Source organism: Salvelinus sp. IW2-2015, linkage group LG20, assembly GCF_002910315.2.
Source record: "Salvelinus sp. IW2-2015 linkage group LG20, ASM291031v2, whole genome shotgun sequence".
Classification (NCBI taxonomy): domain Eukaryota; kingdom Metazoa; phylum Chordata; class Actinopteri; order Salmoniformes; family Salmonidae; genus Salvelinus; species Salvelinus sp. IW2-2015.
The window spans coordinates 64328059-64341870 of NC_036860.1; the positions used below are offsets into that span (position 1 = coordinate 64328059).

Here is a 13812-nt window from a genome sequence, read left to right on the forward strand (position 1 = left end):
GTCCAGGTCACATGACAAGCCAATCTGACACCATATCCCACGATAGACCTAGAGTGACCTTTGACCTCTAAAGGCACCTCCCCCCGGAGCTTGACCTTGACCTGACCTGGAGCTATAGGAACGCTCGCTGGAAGGACATAGCTCGCTGGCTGAGAGGGGCGTGTGGCATGTCCAGAATGCAAAAACATAGTAACTTACTCCAAATGTAAGAGTCCTAGCTAGAGGAACTTGACACAATGAAAGAACTTCAATTGAATGAAGGAAACAGTCCTGTCGGTTTGTCCGTCTCATGTTGAGGTCACTCCCTCATAGGCCCAACCTGCACACTGCCCAATCAGTGACCAGTGGCTTCTGTTGTGACACAAAATGGCCGATTTGGTTTTAGTGGTGTTGACTCGGCCCATCCATGTTAGACATACAGCTAATCTGAAACTGATGGATTTAAGTGCAATAGGGCTCCAGCAGTGGCAGTGCAATGTACAGCTGTGAAGAAGCTCTCTAATATATTTAAATGTCTGCATTATACCAAATATATTTAATTTGTAGAATAGTCTTTACACATTTTAAAACAAAAGGATGATTGTATGTTCAAGTTCCTGATAATATGCCAATTCAAATTCTAATGTTTTTCTATATCCACAATTGTGCTCGGCTTTCTCCTGACCCCACCCACTAGGGGTGCTCCTCCTAGTCTTCAACTATAGAATCTACAGACCAACTCCCAGCTGCTGGAGCACCAATGACTCTTACAGTTTCAAACCTGCTTCAGAATGTTCTGATTCTGGGTAGAAGATTCAGATTCTGAATGTTCTGATTCTGGGTAAATTCGTTTATTTTTTGTCTGTGTCAACATTGTGCAGGTTGGGCCCAATGGATTGGCTTCGTCTTGTATGGCATAGTAGACATTTTAAAGCTTGCCGAAGAGCGCGCTGAAGGGAAAAGCACTAACCTCCTCTGTCTCTGTTGAGGATAATACTGTGGTGCTACAGACAGAAGGAGACTCTGACTCTGGTGCAGCAAGCCGAACGATCTAAACCAGGCCTCTCCAACCTTGTTCCTGGAGAGTTACCGTCTTGTAGGTTTTCACTCCAACCATAATCTAGCGCACCTGATTCTAATAATTGATAAGCTGAATCAGGTCAGTTAAAACTGGGGTTGGAATGAAAACCTACAGGAGGGTAGCTCTCCAGGAACAGGGTTGGAGAGACCTGATCTGAAGATGGTCCTTGCTCGAAGGGGGAAGAGGAGAGGAAGAGAGAGAAAATATGCTTATTTTCGTTATTGTTGTTTGTTCTACTTTCTTGTTTCATCTTGTCAGCAGCATGAATGATCAACACAGAGTACTGTGCCTTTACTGTGAGTTTACCATCTCAGATTCACAGACCCTGTCACCATCAACCCCCTACCCTAACCCATCACCCCCTACCCTAACCCTGCACCCCCTACGTATCCGCATAGCACCCTACGCAACCGCTTCACGCCCCGTACCTCTAACCCATCACCCCCTACCCTAACCCTTCACCCCCCTACCCTAACCCTTCACCCCCCTACTATCCCATAGCACCCTACTCTAACCCTTCACGCCCTACCCTAACCGCTTCAGCCCCCGTTACTATCCCATAGCACCCTACAGCTAACCCATCACCCCCCTACCCTAAAACCCTTCACCCCCTACTATCCCATAGCACCCTATGCTAACCCATGCACCCCCTACCCTAACCTTCACCCCCACTATCCATAGCACCCTATGCTAACCATCACCCCCTACCTAACCCTTCACTCCCTACTGTCCCATAGCACCCTACTCTAACCCATCACCCCCTACCCTAACCCCTTCACTCCCTACTGTCCCATAGCACCCTACTCTAACCCATCACCCCCTACCCTAACCCTTCACCCCTACTATCCCATAGCACCCTACTGCTAACCCATCACCCCCTACCCTAACCCTTTCACCCCCTACTATCCATAGCACCCTACGCTAACCCATCACCCCCTACCCTAACCCTTCACCCCCTACCCTAACCCTTCACCCCCTACTATCCCATAGCACCCTATGCTAACCCTCACCCCCTACCCTAGCACCTTCACTCCCTACTATCCATAGCACCCTACGCTAACCCATCACCCCCTACCCTAACCTTCACCCCCTACCTAACCCTTTCACTCCCTACATCCCATAAGCACCCTATGCTAACCCATCACCCCGTCACCTAACCCTTCACTCCCTTACTATCCCATAGCACCCTACGCTAATACCCTCACCCCCTACCCTAACCCTTCACTCCCTACTGTCCCATAGCACCCTACGCTAACCCTTCACCCCCTACCCTAACCTCTTCACTCCTACTGTCCCATAGCACCGCTACGCTAACCCATCACCCCCTACCCTAACCCTTTCACTCCCTACTATCCCATAGCACACTACGCTAACCCATTCACCCCCTACCCTAAACCCTTCCATCCTACTATCCCATAGCACCTACTCTAACCCATCACCCCTACCCTAACCTTCACTCCTACTTCCCATAACACCCTACTCCCTCACTCTCTATCGCTCCCTTGTCTGTTCCTCTGTCCTATCATCAGGTATTAACCCACATTTCCCCATCACTTTATCAACGCACCCCCATCTTTGTACCTGCTAACCCATGATCACTCCTGTTAGGCATGTCTCCCAACCTCTCACCCAGTCTCCCAAACCTCTCACCCAAACTCTCACCCAGTTCCTCTCATCCAGTCTCTCACCCAGTCTCCCAACCTCTCATCCAGTCTCTCACCCAGTCTCCCACCCATCTCCAACCTCTCACCCAGTCTCCCAACCTCTCACCCAACCTCTCACCCAGTCCCTCACCTCTATCCAGTCTCCAACCTCTCATCCAGTCTCTCACCCAGTCTCCCAACCTCTCATCCAGTCTCTCACCCAGTCCCTCACCTCTCATCCAGTCTCTCACCAGTCTCCAACCTCCAATCCACTCTCACCCAGTCTCCCAACCTCTCATCCAGTCTCCAACCTCTCCCAACCTCTCACCCAACCTCTCACCCAGTCTCCCAACCTCTCACCCAGTCTCCAACCTCTCACCCAGTCTCCCAACCTCTCACCCAGTCTCCCAACCTCTCAGCCCAACCTCTCACCCAGTCTCCCAACCTCTCACCCAGTCTCCCAACCTCTCACCCAGTCTCCCAACCTCTCACCCAAACTCTCACCCTTCCCAGGCACCTCTGTTTGATCCTTGCTTCTCTTGTTATGGCTAGACATTCCTCTCGGTCTGTCATGCTGTTATTCCCTCAGCTCCGAGGACATGGCGTGTGACTCCTCCCAAGCTCTCGTACCGTCGGCAGTACTCTACGTGATGTGTCACCATGTCCTCTCAAAACAAACAAATTATGAGCCGGTTTCGTCAGCCAAATATCCTGTCTGTGTGAAATCGATGGTGGAGACCGAGGCACAATGATTCTCCTCGTCTTCTGTCTGGTGTGTCTCTTGTTGTGTTACACGTGCACACCTCGCTGATGAGGAAGAGGAAGTGACGACATAGTTCTCCATCTCCACCCATCAGTATCAGTGTATTTATTACTAGTGATGATCGTTTCATTTGTCAAATGTTTGAGGAAGAACATTTTTAAATTAAGCGGGAAAAAATGTTGTAAAGAAGAGTGTATACAATTTGGGGTTATATGAGAATGCTGCTTTGACACTTGTGATCCTGGGGTGTCAAATGGTAGTATGACCACAAGGTGGCACCTGTCTGGGCAGCCCCAGAGGAGTCCAAATGGGCATTGGGCAATATTCTGAAGTGGCTTCCTTTCCTTGTCTCCTTTCCTCCATCTGCACTGATCTAAGGAGTGGAGAGGTGAACAATTGCCATATTGTTTACACCTTGTGTTGAAGCAGAGGAGACAAGGAGAGGAATCTGTTTTAGACTATTGAGATTCACCTCTTGTCTGCCCCAGATGTTTCCATTCCCACTTTTTTGTAATTTTAAATTATTATTTTATAAAGTATTATTCATTCTTTATTTGATTGTGCATTGACTGTGTCGTGGCTATGCATTGCATTTGTTAGTTATTTTATGTGTGTGAAATCAAAGCTTTGATGTCTCAGGATTCTGGAAGTGAGTGAAGGGTTTCCGTGAGTTTATATGTCTACCTGTTTGACTGTAACCAGAACCCAAACCTATGATGGCACCAGCCCACTATCTTATGACACTGAATAGAGACAGACTGTTGTCTGTCACAGGCTCTCTGAGGTTATGTGTCTTTGGGCCGGTTTCCCGGACACAGATTAAGCCTAGTCCTGGAATGAAACATGTCTCCATTGAACATGCTTTTTAGGGAAACCAAGCCCCTATGTCTGTCAAACCAATGGGAGCTATAGTAGTGTGAGAGAGTGACAGGATGTTGGTCACATCTTTAACCAGAGGGAGGCTGTGTTTCCCAGAAAAAGCCTCATTGCTGCTGCCTACTGCTACCCATAGAGATAGATAAAGGACTCATCTTTGTATCTGTGCCATGTATAATGCCTGTGGCAGCATGGAGTGGTCTCCATTAGGAAGTAGTCCATTGTCTTATTCACGATTGGCCGATCCCTCCTGATGACCCGGTTGGACATGACTCCAACAGGGTCACCAGGATGGATCAGTCAATGAAGTTGGAAGTCCCACCCAGTTGACTACATTCAAATTGTGGAAGCCCTCAATGGCGCTGCCCATGCTAACATGGCCTTTTGGCTACTAGAGGCCTCTATCATTCTCTAGTACAGTGGTCACCAACCTTTTCTGAGTCAAGATCACTTTCTGATTCAAAATGCAAGCTGAGATTTACTGCTCATATGTATTTTTTAAATGTAAGCCTATGCAACATTAACCAATTCAAAACTGTTCTGTAGCAATGAGGTTTGTGCAGTAGGTTATGGGCCGAAGACATTATCACTGTATATTGGCTACGCTTGACTTGCCCTGCCAATGTTGTTCTCCTCAGACCATTTTGAAATGATATATTTTTTAAATGTGGTATATGATCACACTGGTAATTGTTGTATTCATTGTGAGGCACAGCTGAGTGAGCATAATCTTTTTTTTTACTGGACTCATGGCCTGCATCTGATGGTCAGTCTGAGGTGAGAGTGACACAGTCCAGCTGAAACTCAAGTAGCACTGCATTATTTCTGCCTCATGCACCAATTCATGTTGTTACTCCTATGACCAGAGAAAGTGAAATATTCCTTGATTTTGAAAAAGACAAGCTGCTAATAATAACAACGCAAGCTTATTGAAACACTTTGCTATTCCTTCATTACAGCTGCAGTGCTGGTTGTATTCCTTCATTACAGCTGCAGTGCTGGTTGTATTCCTTCATTACAGCTGCAGTGCTGGGTTGTATTCCTTCATTACAGCTGCAGTGCTGGTTGTATTCCTTCATTACAGCTGCAGTGCTGGTTGTATTCCTTCATTACAGCTGCAGTGCTGGTTGTAGCATTAGTGGAAGTAGGGAGAATGTGTATTTTAACAAATTGCATCTCTCTGGTCATGGTTTTGAAATCTCACAGATGGCTCAGATCACTGTGCAGTCATGGTGATCTCAGCTATCTGATTGGCCAGTGGTAGGCCTATAGGTGCACTTGATTTGCTCTCTGGGCCGGCCGGGTAGGCAGAGTTTTACCTTCAGACACATGAAATGGTTAAAACCACTTGGCCTTCCCGGCGCTAGGGCTTCTGAATCAAGTGCACCTCTCGCCAACAGCACTAAATAAAACTAAACAATAGGAACGCAAGGCTTTATCGGTGGGTTTTTAACAGAAATGTTTGGTGATCGACTAGGAATGCCTTGGAGATCGAATTGTCGGATCATGATCGACCGGTTGGTGACCACTGCTCTAGTGCTGCCATACCAGTGAGCCCTCATTCCACAAGAGTAACCGTTATGTCCCTAACTAAGTGTATTAAAGAATGTCTGATGTATTTATAAAATCAATGCATTGCTCTTCTATAGTACTGGGATTATGGCTAATGAATAAAACAGATTGATGAATGGAAACAGTATGTTTATCCACTGTGTTGTATTGAAGTGAAGAGTCTCAAAGGACCAGTAAGTAATGGTCTATACCATGCTTTTTTATCATCGTTCACATCACTTATATGGTATGCTTGAGCCAATCGTGAGGCATGATGCTATGAGAAACAGGAAGTAGGATATAGCACTAGAAGCCTGCATTGAATATAATATATATWTTTTTTTTTTGTCCTTGTTCTCAATGCACTCTAGCCCTTGATCTGTCAAGAAAACTGCATCAGACACATTAACCTATCATGGGGTAGTGTGCATTGTGTGGGGACCAAAACATCTTTCTCCTAACTGATGATTGATTGGGCCATAATTCTGTATCTCTGGTCAGAAAGAATCACTCCAGTTCAGTAATAATAATAACCTGTTCTTCTCACTGACCTGGCCACATGATGCACATTTAATTTGTCTTGTTTTTCTGTTCTGTTGTGGTACTCAGGAACAATGAGCAATGGCAGAGAAGGGAAGGTGTGTGTTACTTTGTTGGACAGGTTGCCATGCTTAGTATGTCATACAGAGTGTGTGTGGAGGAGGTGTGTAAGGTGTATGTTGTCTGCAACACACTGACGTAATCTAAAAGACTAGCTGGCTGTAAATCATGCATTTAAAAAAAAACATTGCCAACGGCAAATCCATATTAATAAAAAGTATTTAAATTGTTGGATTGTTAATTGTTGTATTGTAAAATGACCTTTTGCTCTTCTGACTGACAATGTTTCCCAGTGTATGACTCAGTCATTAACAAAGGCTTCTTGGTTGGTAGAAGGACAAACAGTGAATTGAATAATTGTTCAAAAAAAAGCCCAAATGTCCCTTAATCTATGACTATGACTTCATTGTGGTTCCAGAACAGGGTACTTGTCTTCCTCTCTTTTTTTTCTTCCTCTTCCTCTGCAACAATGAGGATCACCTTGGTGACAGTGGCCATGGTGATGGTGATGGGTGTCCATGAGGAAGTACAGCCTCAGAGAGACATTGACCTGCAGAAGGTTGAGAGACCAGACTCATACATGTCATCATGCCTCTTTCTCCATTCTTTCATCTGCTTGCTTTCATTACCCAGGGTGCATCAGTGAAGGGCCTGCTCTGCTTCAACAAAGCATTTCACATCACACTATCTGGGTAACTCCATCAGTGTGAACTCATCTTTGAGGGAAACAATTAACTTAATTTTAAGAGGGCAATAGGGAACCCTCTTTGCCTGCCAGTCAGTCTGTTGTCTTAGTTTTTCATTAGGCGGCGTGTAACATTGAAGGGGAACAGCAACCGCTGATTTGGCCTCATTTTTTGGCTTGCTCCTCAAGAAATGCTGGCGACCATGACAGAAGCACAACGTGAGTTGGCTTGGGGGTGTGGTTTGATGTGGGTGTGTCCTTGCCACCACCAAGACACACCCATCTGTCAAAACCTTGTCTGCAGCTGTCCCCCTCATATACAACAGTAGTTCCCTGATCCTGGTGCAGAATACACAGGGTTTCTCCCTCCTCATTTTGACTGATAACATTCAATTCAATAATACAAATAGACAATACAAGTAAAATTTGTGTCTAGTAAAATGGTAGTACCGAGTGCCAGGTCTCTCTCCATTCAGAGACATCAGTATCAAGCCCGTCTGTCTCCATGTGCTGGCTCCATACATGTTTCTGTGAATGCATACACACACAGTCACTGTTCTATTACCAAAGGCAGTTAGGATAAGTCATATCTGACACACAAACAGGTACTATGTTGATGTATGAACAGGTCAGAATAAACGTACCCTATTATGGTCTCCCCATCAAATGACTGAGGATGCCGGCTGGCATAACCATCTCCAGTCCATCTGTAAAAATAGGCAGAGTTCATCAGTGACACYTGGAATCAAACGGGTGTTGCTATTGCTGGACTCTGCATCTGTGAAAACACACACAGTCACTGTTCTATTACCAATGGCAGTAATGGGTAGGTGATATCGGATAAACAAACAGGTACTACGTTGAGGTTTGAACAGGTCAGACTAAACCTACCAAATTCTGTTGTCATCGATGACCATTGGTGAGCAGGCAAGAGGTGAGGCTGGAGGTGAGGTCTTTGCCAGAGCCCCATTGATGGGAATAGCAGCATAGATCAGCTCCTGGCCCCCGATCAAATATACTGGTTGGTCTCTCACACACACGCACACGCACACACAGCACTGATTACATTATCAATGGTGGTTATGATCAGCCTGGTGAAACCAACCTGATCACTGTGTTCACCTTCCTATTTCACTTCAGGCTGAGGCTGGTTCCACCTGGTTAGGTTATGACCTGGACATTATATGGTGAACACAGGGCTCAGGCTGGTTCCACCTGGTTAGGTTATGACCTGGACATTATATGGTGAACACAGGGCTCAGGCTGGTTCCACCTGGTTAGGTTATGACCTGGACATTATATGCATCTAAGAAGTAGAAAATAAGCAAACAAATAATGCCAATTTATATACATTATGTTTCACTATTGGGTTTTCAAATGTATCAAAGTAATGAAGTGTGTTACCTTGTGTATTTGTACAAATGATGAGCCTGTAAAAGCTGTTGTCGATGACAGGTTTGTCTAACCGGATACTTGCCAACATGTGGCTGACTGTTCCATTCATAGTTATGCTCACAGTGAAGTCAAGTCTTCACTATGCTGCATGTTCTGCTGCCATCTGTACATCTCTCCAACAACTGCAACAGGCAATCTGATGAGGTGGTGACGGCTGGGAGGGCCTGTGACAGGGTGATATAATAGAGAGCCAAGTGATAAATTGCATTTTGTTCTAAATAAAGGACAAAGCTTTTCGCTAATGCACTTCACAACCAAAATAACTCTGTTAGTGGCATCTTCCTGGCTGGGGAATTAGTCTACTAGCTAGTTTATCAAGCCYGGTTTTTTTTAATACAACTTTTCACATTGCACACATTACCTCTCGTTGTTGACGAAGCCGTCTGTCATCAGGGCAGTAACTCTGGTCACTATGAGAGACTTCAGGATGTCCTTTTCATGAGGAGTCCAGGGAGATTCTGGCATCAACGGAGGAGGTGCCACACGGGTATTTGTGTTGCATGACACACTTTTACTCTGAGATCCTGCCTGACAAGCTGCGAAAATAGCAAGCGAACGGTGAATACAATTATTTTTACATTGCTTGACATGTTATGATACCCACCTTTGCTCGTTCTGGTAAGTCCCGGCATTCCGTTCATAACCAGGGGATCTGTCTGGCACCAAACTGTACATTTTGTATAATTGAGTCAACGATTGTCATCATCCCTAAAATAGTTTAAGAAATAACGTAATCACGTTTTGAAGCTATTTCTATGCTTTACAGATGTAGACTGACTGGCTCCCGATTGGATTGGATTCAAGCCGGTGACGCCGTTACACTATACAACCAACTGTGACATGTTACGCTATGGCCCTGGGTTGGTTAAGTTTGTTGCTGCTAGTGAGTACACCGTTGTAGTCAGACACGAGTTAGCTACCATAGCTGCATCCAGTATTTATTTGTGCCCTAGACATGGGTTGCACCTCATAGGCTAACGTGACAGTTTCGTCAAAATTACACTAGCTTAGTGACATTGCTTAAGTAGGCAAATAATTAGTAGGAACACCTTTTRCATATTATGATTTTGTCAAATGTAAGCACCCACCTAATTATGATAACATTTGAAAAAAATCATAATATGGAAAAGGTGTTTCACACAAGTACATGTGAATTGGACATTTGTTTTTTTGGATATCCCACTCCCCCTGAGAGACCCTCAGAGAGTGGGGTCATGGCCAGGGATCAGCCATTACTGACAGTGACCCTGGAACAATTCAGGTTAAGTGCCTTGCTCAAGGGCACATAGACAGATGTTTCACCTAGTCAGCTTGGGCATTTGAACCTGCAACCTTTCGGTTACTGGCCCAACGTTCCTACCCGCTAGGCTGCCAACCACCTATTCTGCACAATAGGGTCCTTCGGCAAGGCAGGTAAACCACGGTTGTTGGKTGTGCAACGTGCAGGAAGCATGTATTGCATGGTCAGTCTCAAATGGCCGTGATCCTTTGACCGCATTGGGGGCGATGAAACAACGGAGGCCAATTCAAAGAAGGAAAGCGAAGTGGACAGAGGGGCGATTTGCACGTGGAGCTTGGCATAAAGGGGGTAGGATTTGTTGACATAATTGTAATCCAAACCCAACCAACTCGCTGTGATGCACTGAGCTTCCAAACTCTGTTTTAGACAAGACTGACTTTATGGGCAAAATTATCCTATTTACATTTTGTAGTACATTTTGACACTAGAATAAATGCTTCTGACTCATATCGATGCCACACGGGCAGTTTTCCAAGGAATTAGTTGTTCACTTTGACCTTTAGTCTGTGAGTCTTTAATTTAAATAAGTTCTTAGTAATCGACATGTTACCCTACCCCACATGTTCAGTACTCTGTTTGTTATTGGCTGTCTGATAGGGAAGGGAATGGTGTGTCCCAGTGGTGGTGGGGACAGGGTAGCATTAGGACAGAGGCTGAGGCTGAACCCGAAGCAAACAGTGCTAGGGGTCAAAGGGTTGCAACACTGACAGGATGACTAGCAATACACGCCAAGTTCCCTCCGCCCATGGGGGAGACACACTGGACAACCACGGACATACAACTGCCTTATGAGATACATGTCTTGCTGCCTGATTTACAGACTCTTCCTGTTGTTGACGCTGTTGAAAGAGTCAAATTGCTGATGTGTGAGTGCAGGCCATGTTTCCCTCTCTGACTGTAAATTCTCTCATTAAAACCAAGGACTATACTGGTGTAGGTTTGACTCTCTATGTGTAGCCTACTGTCTGTATGTTATGTTCAGCTTGCAGGGAAGAGGCTGGGGTATGACTGGCTAGGTGTTATTCTTATAGGGTTACTCTGGTAGGCTTGATTGAGTCTCTCTGTGTGTACTTTCTATGTGTTTGCAGGGAAGTGGTACATTGTGGGCCTGGTGTACGACTCCCCAGTCTTCGTCCCCTACAAAGACAAGCTTAGAGTATCCATGGGCATCCTGACTCCACAGACCAACGCCAAACATCCTGACTCCACAGACCAACGGCAACGTCAATCTCCTGACTCCACAGACCAACAGCAACGTCAATCTCCTGACTCCACAGACCAACGGCAACGGCAATCTCCTGACTCCACAGACCAACGTCAATGTCAAACCTCCTCTTGACTCCACAAACCAATGACAACATCAATCTTCTGACTCCACAGACCAACGTCAATGTCAGCCTCCTGACTCCACAACCAATGACAACATCAATCTCCTGACTCCACAGACCAACGTCAATGTCAACCTCCTGACACCACAAACCAATACAACATCAATCTTCCTGACTCCACAGACCAACATCAATGTCAACCTCCTGACCCACAGACCAACGATCAACATCAACTCCGACTCCACAGACCAACGTCAATGTCACCTCCTGACTCCACAAACAATGACAACATCAATCTTCTGACTCCACAGACCAACGTCAATGTCAGCCTCCTGACTCCAAACCAATGACAACATCAATCTCCTGACTCCACAGACCAACGTCAATGTCAACTCCTGACTCCACAAACAATGACAACATCAATCTCCTGACTCCACAGACCAACGTCAATGTCAACCTCCTGACTCCACAGACCAACGTCAACATCAATCTCCTGACTCCACAGACCAACGTCAATGTCAGCCTCCTGACTCCACAGACCAACGTCAACATCAATCTCCTGACTCCACAGACCAACGTCAATGTCAACCTCCTGACTCCACAGCCAGCAACATCAATCTCCTGACTCCACAGACCAACGTCAACACATCCCTGACTCCACAGAACAATGACAACATCAATCTCCTGACTCCACAGACCAATCAACATCCAACTCCTGACTCCACAGACCAACGGACAAGTCAACTCCTGACTCCACAGACCAACGTCAATGGTCATCTTCTGACTCCACAGACCAACGTCAACGTCAACCTCACCAAGTCGGCCCAGAGGATAACAGAATATATAAACACTAGAATGGGCATTGGCATCCAGGCAACCTAACTAAAGGACAGCCACCTTGGTTAGGGTATTGAAGATGTACTAAGATGGACAAATATTCCTACCGTATCATTATGTTCTTTCTCCTTGTGTGAAGATCGTCATGATGCCGCAGTAAGCTCCACGCATACGAAAAGACAGTGATACATGGTGAATTCATCCTTTTTTGTTTTATGAGCATGTCCTTATTTCTATTACAGCATATTGGATGACTGTCATTCATATTACATTCACCCAGTTCAATGTAYCATCGATAGGTTTAGGCTTCTACATGATACTTGAATTTTCCATTTTTCTCTAAATCTGTAAACTTTCATTCATTGGCTAGGTTGTCTAGCCTTTGCCTGCAATTTATCCGTTTCATTACGTTTTCTTACCCTTAAGAAATGTTTTCACCAGAATCGACGGAATGAATGCACCCCTGATCACACACAAACACAGTTCACTTTCATAGGAGCCACATAAAAACAACATGATCACTTTTCTCATTGTATAATTCCTTCTCGCATTTACGCGATCTCCTCCTCTCACATTTTCCCTTCACTTGTAGACTTCAGTTCACAACACATTAGCTGTCTGTGACCAGGCGAAAAACCTTTCCAAGCCAAACCTTGATATCATAACCGTTAAGCGCTACACAGAGCCTACATCGTTGTCCCCATATTCACTAACGTCAGTCAACATAGTTACTAGAACTAARGTGTTAGTAAACCCACTGCAATCATGCAGTACAGTGTACAGTCAGCAAGCAGTTTAGCAGTTACACTGGCAGCCAAGGTGGCAATAAATTAATAAAACCAAAAGCTTACRTTGACTTGGAAGAGTTCCAGTGTTGGATAGCCATAGCCAGCTAGCTAACATAGCATCCCTCTCTGTTTGAGCCTGGTGTTTGAGTAGGCTAAACTAGCTAGCTGCATTCGCTAGCTAAGTGAAAGTTAAAGTGAAAATTAATACAACAAAATATAGCAAGCTCGCTTTCTCTCGGTTTTATAATGAATTCAATGTACCCAGAGGAGGACGGAAACTAGCTGTCCTCCGGCTACACCATGGTGCTACACTACAGAGTGCTACTGAGGCTACTGTAGACCTTCATTGCAAAACAGTGTGTTTTAATTAATTATTTGGTGATGTGAATATATTTAGTGTAGTTTTATCTAAAARGTTTCATAAYAAATAACAATTTCACCTTTTACACTGATAAAGATGGTCCTCCCCTTCCTCCTCTGAGGATCCTCCACTGCTCTAGTCCTCTGCCTGCCTTTACAAGAGAAGTCCTCTGCCTCCCTTACAAGATAAGTCCTCTGCTTGCCTTTACAAGAGAAGTCCTCTGCCTACCCTTACAAGATAAGTCCTCTGCCTGCCCTTACAAGAGAAGTCCTCTGCCTCCCTTACAAGAGAAGTCCTCTGCTTGCCCTTACAAGATAAGTCATCTGCTTGCCCTAACAAGAGAAGTCCTCTGTTTGCCCTAATAAGAGAAGGCCTCTGCTTGCCCTAACAAGAGAAGTCCTCTGTTTGCCCTAATAAGAGAAGGCCTCTGCTTGCCCTAACAAGATAAGTCATATGCTTGCCTTAACAAGAGAAGAGCCTTCTCTCAGCATCTTCATAACAAACCAGCATATCTGTTAAAAGTTGGTGATCTTGGTTTCATCTGGGAACTGTTGTGATTCTAAAC

At 45.3% G+C, this 13812-nt stretch overlaps 3 long non-coding RNA genes across 9 annotated transcripts; all 3 read right to left on the reverse strand.

The window, feature by feature from the left end:
- Positions 1–1487: 1487 nt before the first annotated feature.
- On the reverse strand, positions 1488–2587 carry LOC139029485 (uncharacterized). Its single transcript, XR_011481806.1, has 3 exons — positions 2518–2587; positions 1769–1899; positions 1488–1510 (listed from the first exon to the last, which is right to left on the reverse strand). It is a non-coding gene; the product is annotated as an uncharacterized lncRNA (long non-coding RNA).
- Positions 1986–2447, reverse strand: LOC139029484 (uncharacterized). Its single transcript, XR_011481805.1, has 3 exons — positions 2404–2447; positions 2260–2343; positions 1986–2065 (listed from the first exon to the last, which is right to left on the reverse strand). It is a non-coding gene; the product is annotated as an uncharacterized lncRNA (long non-coding RNA).
- Positions 2588–2623: 36 nt separating the features above from the next.
- On the reverse strand, positions 2624–3224 carry LOC139029486 (uncharacterized). Of its 7 annotated transcripts, none has more exons than XR_011481811.1 (5): positions 3149–3207; positions 2983–3068; positions 2873–2935; positions 2804–2835; positions 2624–2682 (listed from the first exon to the last, which is right to left on the reverse strand). It is a non-coding gene; the product is annotated as an uncharacterized lncRNA (long non-coding RNA). The 7 variants fall into 7 exon arrangements; XR_011481810.1 differs by lacking the exon at positions 2624–2682 and adding an exon at positions 2701–2773 and having other exon boundaries at positions 2983–3107; positions 3169–3224; XR_011481808.1 differs by lacking the exon at positions 2624–2682 and adding an exon at positions 2701–2773 and having other exon boundaries at positions 3169–3213.
- Between the last annotated feature and the right edge of the window lie 10588 nt (positions 3225–13812).